This window comes from Euprymna scolopes, chromosome 11 (genome assembly GCF_053919585.1).
Source record: "Euprymna scolopes isolate OS-2025 chromosome 11, ASM5391958v1, whole genome shotgun sequence".
Taxonomy (NCBI): domain Eukaryota; kingdom Metazoa; phylum Mollusca; class Cephalopoda; order Sepiida; family Sepiolidae; genus Euprymna; species Euprymna scolopes.
Genome location: NC_136492.1, coordinates 150,050,371 through 150,062,584, shown reverse-complemented (window position 1 = coordinate 150,062,584; position 12,214 = coordinate 150,050,371). Strand labels below are relative to the sequence as shown.

At 35.7% G+C, this 12,214-nt stretch overlaps 1 pseudogene; it reads left to right on the top strand.

Moving 5' to 3' along the window:
• Positions 1 to 2,198: 2,198 nt before the first annotated feature.
• Positions 2,199 to 2,315, top strand: LOC145288492 (5S ribosomal RNA; annotated as a pseudogene).
• The last annotated feature ends 9,899 nt before the right edge of the window (positions 2,316 to 12,214 follow it).

The window sequence follows — 12,214 nt, the reverse complement described above, 5'->3', positions numbered from 1 at the left end:
TTCTCTCTCTTTCAATGAAGAAAGAGAGAATTGAAATATGATTGTATTGTAAAAAAAGTTGAAGCCTGCACCCGATACGCGGAGGACATAGTAGTTTGGTGTGCACGCAATGGGTCGACTAAATATGCTTCTTACTTGTTAACTATTAAAATAATTATATATTTTTATAAAAATGCATTTGTTCGCTATTTTTGTACAAGTGTTCGATTTCAGCCTGCGGTTCCTCCCATGAATGCGACGACAGAAAGCTGCCTGTAACGACGCAATGAACACACAAGATACGACCGATGCCAGACAGTTATAGCCGACGACGTATCGACCCGTTTTTGTTGATGTTTCCAACATGTGTCTATCGTTAGATATCGTTTGGATATTGCGTTTACTCCCCGTGGAGCTGGTTGCGTTCCCAAGATGTTCCTCAACCAAGTAACCCTCCCAGGGAAGCGATAGTACCATATTTATAACACGATCAGCCCATCACTGGTGTATGACCGACACAGGTGTTATACTAAATGTCTTAGAAGTTGTCTCATGAAGATGTGAAGATGGCCAGTCATAAGGGTCTGCAAGAATAAACGCATACCTGAGATGTTGGATGTGGCTGTGTGGCTTTTTCTTCTCCCAGGAAACGTCTTGACCCCTGGTGGCATTCGGGTTGGAATCTTCCTTTTCCTAATGGCCGCCTCGTTCTTCAATGAAGGCATTTATGGCAGACACAAAAAAAAAACAATACACGACACAATTGTAATATATATTGTATAATCTTAACTATTTATTTTACAAAAAGTATATTACAATACAATATACAAATTATAGTGAATTTTTACAGTTAAACATAGGCAATAGGCTCTTCAAAACTAACTAACCCACCCTAACTAGTGTTGAGGGAGGGGTGCCCACCTCGTTTACGGAGAGACAGAAATATGCGTGCTCACCTCATGACGGTCCGTGCAGAAAAGAGAGTGATCTAGAAAGGGAATTTTGGAATGCATTTCTTTGTATCTCTACGCTCATGGCCAAATCACCACTCAGCCATGCTGTAGAGTGTGTTAGAAACAGTGGCATTGAGATATAGTGCCACATCTCTACCGTGCAAAAACGCTACGCACACCTGGGAGTATCCTGTAGCTCTACAAGTCTACGGTTCACCCATTCATGGAGTATTGTTGCAACATCTGAGTTGATGCATCTGCCACTTGTCTCTCGCTCCTAGACAAGGTTCAAACAGAAGTTGCCAACCTAATAGGTGCTGAACTATCAACTAAGCTTCAACCTCTGTCCAATCGCTGAAACGTGGCATCCTCTGTTTGTTTTACAAGTACTTCAATGGCAAGTGGTCTGACGAACTCGGAGCGCTAGTACCCCCTCGACAATAAATTCGACAAACTCGACAAGCAGCAAAATACCACCCCTACACTGTAGAAATCCCTAGAGCGAATAGTTTTTTCCCCTCGGACTGCTGCATTTTGAAATTCCTCCCCTGGCTTGCCTGACTGTATTGACATGCAGAAATTCAAGTGTAATGTGGATATACATCTCGCTGCCCAACTGCATAAATAGTATCCCTGATAATCTGGTTCCAAATAGTAGCCCCCCACGACTAAACAACCCTTTACCTTGTTTGGGGTGAAATGACGATAAAACGATCCTTTAATGGGTACACGTATTTATTTGAGACCACTTCTATTGTCTTTCTGAAGATATATATATATATATATATATATATATATATATATATATATATATATATATATATATATATATATATGCATATATATATATACTAGCATAGCTCGTGTCCTGGCATTGTCCGGAAGAATTATAAAATACTGATTTTAAATAAAATAAAATAAATAACAGTAGAGTATCAAAAGAAGATTAAGCAAAGAAACCATTTTTCTGTCAATAATGTAGATGATTTAAAAAGGATTTTAAAACATGCACCTCTTGACCTCTCTTTTACAAAGGTAAAAGTTATTTGTGCGAAGTTATTGGGCACACAATGTTTATGCCTTACCTTCTGGTACTAATATCTATAGGCATTGTGAGGAAACTCTTTATATGTAAGATTACAGAAAAGGAGATAAGGGTACGATAATTGTTGAATTTTTAGCAAATGTAAAAAGCCTGAAAAAATATCCGCAAAGTAGAAGAACAAATCGGATAATTTAGATTTGATAGTAAGAATTCCTATAGTGAGGTACGGCATAATCGCGTTGACACACCGGTTCTCGTCAGATCACCGAAGTTAAGCAACGTTGAGCCTGGTTAGTACCAGATGGGGGACCATTTGGGAATTCTAGGCGCTGTGTGTGCTCTCCGCTTATCTCGGCATTTTTTTCCAGTCGTCCTTCATACACTTCACTTGCCACTGGTATTTAACAATGTCGACTCAGAAGAGGTGTGGTTGGAGATTGCGCACCTCCTGCCACAAGAATTTCACGCGCAGGCACCCCTACGTGAGTATCCGTAGTCTGTCAAAGACTGAAGGAGCCTATGTTTTAAACAGTGAGGATCCCTTTCTTATAGAAATTAATTTCGTAAATATTGCAAAACTATGTAAGTATTTACATGCAGCCTGGCTTTATTTTTGTAAGAAAAGGTACCACCAACCAGGATATATATAATAGTGCAATAGTATTTGAATTAAAACCAAATAAGCATTGCGTATGAAGTACAAATTAAAAAAAGTTTCGAAATGAGTAAATATTTGTTCACATGTCTCATTAAAAGTAAACTAAAGTCTGTTATAATTATCATGAAAACATCCCAGCCTGTCCTTTGTGTTTTCGCAAAAATAGTTAAAAAGAAAAAAAAAACAATATTTGTTATGAAATCAGAGGAGCAATTATCAAGAAAAAACACAAAAAAGAGTCATAGAAGAACGAGTACGAACATAGGTTATATATATGTGTATATACATATATATATATATATATATATATATATATATATATATATATATATATTCCGAAATGGCAAAACGAATTTCGGCTAATTCGTAAAGTATCATTTAAATACGACTAGTAACATAGTAAGACTAGTAACATAGACATAATATGAATTGCGTAATAAAATTAAGTGAGCTATTTGCGTCAAGGAAGACATGTGACGTCCGGTAGTATTCGGCTACTATGCATCAAATGCTCTATTCTCAGTACGTGATGAAGAACACCTGTAAATAAATCTTTCTAGACTAGGGTGTTGTTATTTTGTTTTTATAAATGTTTCATTGTTTGTTTAAAACTCAGTTATAAAACAGTGAAAATATGATTATAACGAATAAAAAGTGTGCAAAAATTGAGTGAATGTGTCTTAAATACCTTGGATTTATGTGTATGTTATGCGATGAGACAAGGAATGAAAAAGGGGTCCTTTTCGTTTATACTTTTGTAGTTTCCGATCTTAGCGCCTTCAAGCATAATGAAAAGGGGAATGAATACGTTTAGGCGCCCGATGGTATTTCTGCATGAATGGGAATTTAGCAAAGCCAAGTAAAAAATTACGCGAATAAAAGCAATGAAGAATTCATGAGAAAAATTGGTTTTTGTGTGCGCGAAAGATATAGCTGGGCACATAATCATTCAAAACCGTAAAAGCCAACATACTAGCATTTACAATATTTTATATTAAAACTAGCGGGGGTACCCGGCGTTTCCCGGGTGTTTAGAGGTGTGTGTGTTAAAAAGAGGTGTAAAAGAAAAAAAAGTTTTGGTCGGAAGGTCAAATTGAACCCCGAAGCCTTGACACGAATGTGGAAACGAAAGGGGAAAAAGTCAGTCACCTAACCATCTGGCCACAAGGGAGAGGAACTTATAAGGGTGCTATATGAAGATTTATGAAGCGAAATGAACAGTTGCGAGGAAGTCTCACCTATTTTTACGCTGCAAGCCAAATCATTCGCGGACATACACAAGAAGACGCGAACACACACACACACACACACACACTTTGGTTTTTATAATTATAGATGCCCCCCTGGTTTAGCTAATATATGTCGGGAGTAAATTTTCTGTAAATGCAAACAGCGGACTTTATTTTGTAAACGAAATAAACTTGTAATGATTTATGTTGAATTTGTTCTGGCGAAGAAATAAAACTGTATTTGCCCCCCCTCCCTGGTAAGGAAAAGGACCCAAATATGTATAATGTTATTTGTATGTGTCTTATGCGCGTAAAATTGAAAGAATTAATGGCAAAAACTGGGTGAAAAGATGTAAGAAAAGGTGTTAAGAAACCATTTGTAGGTGTTTAGGGCCCAAGAAAAAGTGAAAAAAAAACGAAAAAAATGAAGGTAGTCCTGCATAATTTGACCCGAATTCTCGTGAATTCCCGTCTAGCATTGATCGGGCGAGGTCGGCAGTCATCGGTGTCAGCCGCAGAGTACAGGGAAAACAAAACAAATAAACAATCAAAACCAACTGGAATGAATACAAATGAAAAAAAAAGAAAACTCCCAGAAAAAATGTAAAATGCAAATATGTTTATTTTATTTTATTTTATTTTTAATTTTCTTTTGTTGTTGGGTTGTTTCCTGCAATAAAATCCAAGAAACAAAACAGATAGAAAAAAATACAAATGGGGGAAAAAGGAAGAAAGAAAATCAGAAAACTGATCGTGCATAATGAAAAAATGTTTAATAGATTTTAGTCATAATGTTTTTATTGTTGGTTTGTTTTATGCAAAGAAAAAGTATTTTTTTTAGCCGTATAATTGTTAGGTGTAAATATAACGATTTGTTATGTGTTTTGTTTTCTTTTCTTTTTTGTATTGTTTTCTTTGTTGTCGCTTTTTACCAACTGGAATGTCGTTTGGTTCCATATCGATAGCGTAATAGTAAGTGGGCTTATGAAACTACCAGAAATTCAATGTATAGAAATAAATAATGAATGAGTAACTAATCCGAAAATAAGAAGTCAGATCTCCTCCTTAGTATCACGTATAAAATCACTGAAAGCATAATAGAAGGAAAAATACAGTAAATAAAATATATAAATCGAGTAATCGTTTGTACATTTGAAGAACGCTAGCGACTGACTGTTACAGCTTGTTATAAAACCTGGAATCCAAGGTTAGTTCGTTACGTTTGAGTAACCCTTCGACTCGCAGCCCCCCCCCCAAAAAAAAGGAAAAAAAGGAAAAAATTTAAAAACAAAAAGGGAGGAAAGAAGAAATAAAAGAAATGGTATAAGTAACCCATGGAATAGATGAAATCGAAAGTTGCGTTTCAGCCGACGGTAAAATGCCATTCCATTTTTTAAGCAACTAAGAACTCAACCCGGTGTTTCCTCATAAATTCGCCTGTGGGCGTATCCGCAACGGTGTTAAGTGGTCGCGGGGGCAGTATGAATGTAATAGAGAGAAAAGATATTACCACTTCCATTGATTCTTACAGGTTTTGGCAGTGAACTCTCACCAGAAAAATATAGGAATGTACGGTTATCGAGAAAGTGTAAGGGTAATAGGCCTATAGCACACCTCAGATAATGTGCTGCAGTTTGTGCACATTACATTTGCATGAAATGTCTTGAGTTTTAATCCTATTAAGGTCAAACTCAGAGGGAAAAATGACTTCATTTTATTTATATAGAAGAACAGATAGATAGAAGATAGAGAGAGATAAAAACAAAATGTAGTGGTAATCAGGTCTGATTAGACACCTTTTCCACCACAAGTAAATAAAAAGATAAAATCATTTACACAAATAAACAAGTAGCAACGAAATCATTTTTAGTGCCCGAAAATCATGTCTTGGCAGTCAGTTTTAATGTACAAGCGGTTAAATCCCACCCCTTTACGGTAGAGATCCCTAGATGTAAGAGAGCCTTCTACTCCAGTAGTTTCCCCAGAGTTTCCCCAGAATCGCTAGACTTTGGAATTCACTTCCAGGCCCCTGCTTCCCCAACTGTACTGATATGCAGAAGTTCAAGTGTAACTTGAACCGACATCTTGTTTGGGGTGAAAATATTATTAAAAAAATTTTTTTAGAATGTTTGCTGGATCAAAGGAAAAAAGAAGAGAATGACATTTGTTTTTTAGTGAGGAACATGCTTGTTTTTTATTTTGTGTGTGTGTGAGAGAGAGAGAGAGAGAGAGAGAGAGAGAGAGAGAGTGTGTGTGTGTGTGTGTGTGTGTGTGTGTGTGTGTGTGTGTGTGTGTGTGTGTGTGTGTGTGTGTTTAATGAGAAAAGAAGTGCGTGCGTACGTGTGAATAGGTGTGTTTCGTCATGCAGGCGGAAGGAAGTAGCAACGACGACGTTGACGAGAGAAAGAGAAGAAATGAGAAAAGAGGATGAGAACAGTTCGCTCAGCGTTTATATATTTTTCTTGAGAGGCTCCCAGGCAAGCTTGGAATAGGTTTGAAAATTAAGTCTTTCTTTGGTCGTTAATTGGTTAAAAAGTGCACGCCTTTGTCACGTGGTATGCTTCCGACTACGTCCGCAGAACAAAAAAACACATTTTAAGTTTTCTTCCCCGCAGCATTTGCGTGGACATATTTTGTGAAATCTTTGCGGCTCTAAAATTTATTTAATTTCGTTTTCGCGCGTGTAATTAGATTTTATTTATTTATTTTTAAACAAGTAATGAATGCATTTTTAAGTGTGTTTAACTGCACAAACCTGACTTACTTAACCATGTTCGTTTCGTTACTTTACTGTAATCAAAATATTCTGCTAAGTTAAGTGTTCTATGCTTCTTAAGTTAGTTGTGACGGATTTAGATGTTCTTGATAATCTAACATTCTTTCCTCGCTAAAAGCTTATAAGGTTTTCTTATCCCCAATTGAGAATTTTTCTCTTACTTTATAATCGGTTACAGAATGAATATTTGGTAGATAAACACATACGAGACGAGTGAACGTGAAAAGTGACACTATCTTATATGAGTTACTCTCTTTTTTACTCCGTTAATTCAGTTTGCTCATCCGTTTCTTTCCTTTACACTTTTTCTCTCTGTTATAGATTGGGAACCTACGCCAGTAAGTAGAGATTATGTTAACTAATATGAATTTTGAGAAGGTTACATTAAGTATATCTCAAAACAACGCGCTAGAATTGCAAAGAGTCGAATAATTACATTGAAATCATATCACGTGTTCGGGACGGGACATAGTTTTGAGGAGTTCAAATCGATAATGCCCGATAATGTATAAATCTAAGTGAATTTTCTTCGAGACTGTGCGATCGTCGAACATTTTTTAGGCTAAGTAAGAAAATTAAGTAAGAAAGAAATAATTGTCTCTTTTGTAGATGGAATTAATTTTAATCTACTTTTGGATCTCTCTCTTCGTGGACAAAATTTCTCTCCAAAATAAAACGTTTGAAACCATAAGTCGATACAACTATACAAATCATCTGTGTTCCATACATGAGTTGGTTGGACGTACACATTAAACAATCACTAGACGATGTAAATGTACAGATTAATTGCCACGCACTTAGGAAAGCGACGATAAAAAGAATGAAGACAAGACCGCGAACATATGTAAAAGACTTTTATTAATTGATTGTTTGTTGATCGCTCACTTGCAAAAAAACGTATCGAGTACGCGCTTGTGTAAAAAGACTATGTGCATGCATTTAACGTTTTGATTGTTATTTTTTTACAAAGGCATCACCACTAATCAAGGCCCAGAGGCCACTCGATGATAAGAGTTAAGAGTGCACAGTAGTCAATTGGACAATATAGTAATCGTTAGTAATGGAAATTTGGTAAATTTGTTAACTTAAGTGGAACGGCTCATCAAAAACTTGTTTACGTTGGACTTGAAAACAATCATATTATAGTCAGCTGGAAAGCAAGAAAACGAAAGACAGTTCCACAGATGTGCACTTCTAAGAAAGAAGCTTTGTTCATGGAATCTACGTTTAGGTTTATGCACAGATAAAGAGTGGATGGGGAATTATTGATAGTGTTTTCAGCTAGACGAGTGTTTCTTGTAAAAATTTGGCGAGGGGGGACCATAGATTGAAGCTCAGTCCAGCACTTGCCATAAAAATAACGATAAAGCAGAGACAAACTCGCAACATCTCTTCTGCGAGAAAGAGGTTGCAAGGAAGAGAAAAGGACATCTCCTACGAGGCTACGGAGTCTTTTTTTAACTTTATCAAGGCAGGACAAGTCCTTTCTAGCAGCTCCTGCCCAGATGTGGACGCACCTGGCTCTTATGTAGATAGAGAATTGCATCAGCAGTGCGATATCTACTAGATCAACAGAAGGATCCCACCATTTTTCCAGCGGTCTTGGCAACAGATTTGATGTACGTGTTCCATTTCAGATCAGGAGTATTGGAAATGCTACATTCATGAATAGGACGAGCGTTACTAAAATCACTTTCTCCATATCTACAACAACAGAGCAGACTCCCTGAATTAAAAAGAACAAACGTTATTTCACATAGCTAAACATTTTCAAGCTATGCAAAAGAAAGAGAGTTTTTTTTTTTCTGGTTGACACTCTTACGCATTTTGAATCCCTAAAGGGGATCGTTCCTGCTAAGACCACTTGCTTTCTCCGAAATTCATTTTTACATTTTTGGTGACTTTAGCATATTTTGGGTTTTTTTTTTACATTTTTTTTTTTTTGGTGAATTTACTATGTTTTTATTTCTTTTACTTTTTTTACAATTTCGTTGAATTAACCATGTTTTTATATATTTTGCTTTTTACATTTTATTTTTGTGAATTTAACATGTTTTATATCTTTTATTTCTTTTACATTTTTATGAAATTGGCATATTTTTACCTTATTTTTACATGTTTTGTGAATTTAGGTTTTGCTGTTTAATCCGTGCTACAAAACTTTTTACTCACTACTTACATTAAAGGCAGTAGTTGTATTTATTTATTTACATAATCCTCAAATATATTTTTATTTCATGCAAAAATCACGGACAAAACAATTTTCTTTATTTTTTATTAATGAAATTTTCCAAATTTGCGTTTGTTGAAGGTAACAATCGGGAATAAAAATCACGTGACATATATGTAGACATTGATTTCGAAAGTGTGACAGCAAAAGAATTAAGTCAATCAAAAAATAATAAACGTTAGTCAAGTTAAGAGCCTTATTATTCATCTTTAACTTTGGGTTGCGTCCAAAAACTGACTTACGCACTTAATCCCAATTGAATGTTTTTGTCCATATTTTGTTGTTTTTACTTTTCTAATATTTTCCATATATTTTTAAACGCACATACCTGTTTGTTATTATCTTTTTTTTTCTTCTTTTTTGAGAACGTTTATTTTTTTTAGCATTGTCTTTTCTTTCTTATGCGAAATCATTACAGATATTCAAATCTATCTGACACCCCCTCAATTGCAGCGATATATTGATTAGAATCTTAAAATAGATTTTCTGAAATGCTATTTACGTGGTTAAAACTTGTTTTTCACGATATTAAACAAAGAAACAGTAGACAATAATGAATGGATGCATTAGAAAAAATTCAAATAAATAAAGATTTTTGTTTTGTGTGTGAATTAACAAGAAATTAATAAACGTAACATTTTAAAGTAAATCATGGTAAATGTTTTCCGTGTTTTAAGAAATAAAAGAAAAAGTCAGTAGACTCTTTGATTTGGCAAAATTGCAAAAGACTATAGAAATAAGAAATTGCTTATCAGTTTAGCAAAATTGATGTTATTTAAAAATTTTTATTGTTATTATTATTATTATTATTATTATTATTATTATTATTATTATTTACTCACTAGGAATAGTCACACTGGCCATCATCAAAGATTTCTCTTTGAGAACAACTTGTGGCGTTCTCTGGAGTCTGAGTGACAACAAGTCTCCCCAGAATACTAATATTCTTCACCTTTTTCGATAACCTTGGCAAATGAATTTGTGTTATCGTAACAGCCACTTATCATAGATTTCTCGTTGGCGGCGACCATTGGTCTTCATTGGAATTTGTGTGGCAACAAGCCTCCCCAATATCCCAGTCGTCTTTGCCCTCATATAGTGGAGGGGGGAGCTAATGCTTTCTCTCCTCGATCTTTCCATCCTCCTAGAATATCCTTGATTATTTGATGTGGCGTAAATTGATGGTGACACACACACACACACATAAAAAGAAAAAAATGGGGGTAAGGCAGGGGCGCAGGGGTGTTAACTTACAATTATACAGTTTCAGTTTTCATGATTCCATGTGATGTTACTCTGTGTTTTACATCTGTAGCAGTATGTCCGGCTTATGCCTGTAGCTCATGTGTGTTAGTTTCTACATTCAAGAGTTTTCCTAACATTTCAGCCGTTTTCATTAATGTTACCCGTTGTATCTTCTCGGACATCACTTTGATACCAATCTCTTCTATTCTTTTCTCAAAAGTTTTCGGTATTATTCCAAGCACCCCTACTATTAGTAGTGTTATCTTGATATTTTTCATTTTCCATCCCCCTTTGAGCTCTCTGAACAGTTTAGTGTATTTGCACTGCTTCTCCGTCTCCTTGATCGTTATTCTGAGTCTATTAGAACGGCAAAATCAATAATCTGGCAAAATTGTCCCTTCTTGTTAACTAGTATGACATCCGGACCCGTTGTTCGGATGGAATTATACGTTTGCATATATATGCCCCATAGGATTTTGTGACTTTTATTTTCAATTACTGATATCGGTTTGTGTTTGAACCATTTGTCTGCGTGTTCAAGATGTAGTTGTCTGCATAATTCCTAGGGCACTGCCTTCCATACTTGATAGTGTCTATTTTTATATTCTTTTTGGGTCTAGTTATTATTATTATTATTATTATTATTATTATTATTATTATTATTATTATTATTATTATTATTTCAGTTGTCACATTTTGTTCCTGGCTGTTGCTATTGCCGATTTTATCCTGATAGGCGGATCATAACAAATGACAATATCTTTTTTTTTCACTCCTCCAGTACTTTCTGCAAGATTCTGGCGATTCACAACAAGACAGTCTTCTGAAGCACTCCAACATTACAATGGATCCCAATTTTCTCAATTCACTTGTCAAATATTTTGTCACACTCCCCACGGCTCTCATCACAATAAGTACAGTTTCTACTCTCTTCAATATCCACAATCTTCTTATCTCCCTTTTTAAGTCTTGGTCTTTTTCGACCTTCTCCTTTTCTCTTTCCTCAGCATTCACATCAGTTGGCAATGCTATATCAACGATTATTACCTTGTGTTCCTTTTTTCTAACAAGATTAAATCTGATTTGCTTGCTTCAATCAAATTACCTCATTGGATATTCATATCCCACAATAATTTAACATCATTACTTTCCACCACTCCTTCTAGAACATGCTTGTAAATGATTTCATGACATTTCTACACCCTTTTTGTATATGTATCCCAATGAGTGGTTCTCGCAACATTGTCCTGGCGCATCTTGTACTCCTTTTAGGTTACTGCTCACAACTACTAACGATGTGTTGTACATTCTCACCTTTTTGCCAACAATTCCACATAGGAAACTTTCAGCCATAATTCACATAATTTGTTCTGAACGATTGCTCCCGTGCGGCACATATTATGACTATTATACCAAAATTCAAGTCACATTATAACTTCCATCGGTTAGATTTCTCTTGCCTATTGTTTCTGGTAGATCTCTACTGAATTAACCAAGTATTTTCTTCGCAAATCACTTCTTTTTGTGCATAGGCATCACCACTTATCAAGGCCCAGAGGCCACTCGAGGATAGGGGTTAAAGAGTGTACATGAGACAATTGGAAAATAGAGTAATCGTTAGTATTGGAAATTCGGTAAATATGTTAACTTAAGTGGAACGGCTCATCAAAACTTGTTTACGTTGGACTTGAAGACAACCATATTGTAGTCAGCTGAAAAGTAGGAAAACGGAAGACAGTTCCACGGCCGTGCACTTCTAAGAAAGAAGCTTTGTTCGTGGAATCTACTTTTAGGTTTATGGCACAGATAAAGAGTAGAGGGAATTATTGATAGTGTTTTCAGCTAGACGAGTGTTTCTTGTGAAAGTTTGGCGAGTGGGGGTAGATTAGACTCAGATGAGCATTTACCATGAAAATAACGATAAAGCAGAGACAAATTCGCAACATCTCTTCTGTGAGAAAAAGGTTGCAGGGAAGAGAAAAGGGCATCCCCTAAGAGGCTACAAAGTTTATTTTGAACTCTATCAAGACAAGATATGTCCTTTCTAGCAGCTCCTATCCAGATGTGGTAACAGTACTCCATCATTGGGCGTACCTGGC